General features: G+C 52.3%; 1 pseudogene; it reads left to right on the top strand.

Moving 5' to 3' along the window:
* Positions 1-256: 256 nt before the first annotated feature.
* LOC102421422 lies at positions 257-1299 on the top strand (annotated as a pseudogene).

Raw genomic sequence — 1299 nt, 5'->3', positions numbered from 1 at the left:
TTCTTGGAATGGGAAAATACAGGGATGAGATAGAAGAGATGTGCAGGCTGCTTAGACTAGGCTTTAGGACAAGCATGTCAGACTCGCATCCCGCGGGCCACATGCGGCTCACAACGAATATCTTTGCAGCCCAGCCAATATAACAGTATGTAAAGAACATTTTAATAAAAATTTCTTAACTTGGCTCTCTGCTCCTCCTGCTCGTCAAACAGCCACTCCTCCTGTGCAGTGCCAGCAGCCACAGCCCTGAGACACGATGGTGAAGGTTGGAGTGAACGGATTTGGCTGCATCAGGTGCCTAGTCACCAGGGCTGCTTTTAACTCTGGCAAAGTGGATATTGTCACCCTCAATGACCCCTCCATTGACCTCACCTACATGGTCTACATGTTCCAGTAGGATTCTACTCATGGCAAGTTCAAAGGCACAGTCAAGGCTGAGAATGGGAAGCTTGTCATCAGTGGAAAGTCCATCTCCATCTTCCAGGAGTGAGATCCCGCCAATATCAAATGGGGTGAGGCTGGTGCTGAGTATGTTGTGGAGTCCTCTGGTGTCTTCACTACCATGGAGAAGGCTGGGGCTTACTTGAAGGGTGAAACCAAGAGAGTCATCATCTCTGCCCCTTCTGCAGATGCCCCCATGTTTGTGATGCATGTGAACCATGACAAGTATGACAAGTCCCTCAAGATTGTCAGCAATGCCTCCTGCACCACCAACTGCTTAGCCCCTCCCCGCCCCGTCAAGGTCATCCATAACAACTTTGGCATCATGGAGGGACTCATGACCACAGTCCACGCCATCACCGCCACCCAGAAGACCGTGGATGGCCCCTTTGGGAAGCTGTGGCGTGATGGCCAAGGAGCTGCCCAGAACATCAACCCTGCTTCTGCTGGCACTGCCAAGGCTGTGGGCAAGGTCATCCCTGAGCTGAATGAGAAGCTCGCTGGCATTGCCTTCCATGTCCCCACCCGCAATGTGTCGGTTGTGGATCCACCCTGCCACCTGGAGAAAGCTGCCAAATACGATGATATCAAGAAGGTAGTGAAGCAGGCATCAGAGGCCCCCTCAAGGGCATCCTGGGCTATACTGAGGACCAGGTTGTCTCCTGTGACTTTAACAGTGACACCACTCCTCCACCTTTGATGCTGGCACTGCCATTGCCCTCAATGACCACTCTGTCAAACTCATTTCCTGGTCTGACAATGAATTTGGCTACAGCAACAGGGTGGTGGACCTTATGGTCCACAAGGCCTCCAAGGAGTAAGAGTCCCCTGGACCACCAGTCCCAGCGAGAGGAAGAG

Source organism: Myotis lucifugus, unplaced genomic scaffold (assembly GCF_000147115.1).
Source record: "Myotis lucifugus unplaced genomic scaffold, Myoluc2.0 scaffold_3, whole genome shotgun sequence".
In the NCBI taxonomy this organism is placed as follows: Eukaryota; Metazoa; Chordata; class Mammalia; order Chiroptera; family Vespertilionidae; genus Myotis; species Myotis lucifugus.
This window is presented reverse-complemented; position numbering and strand designations above follow the sequence as displayed.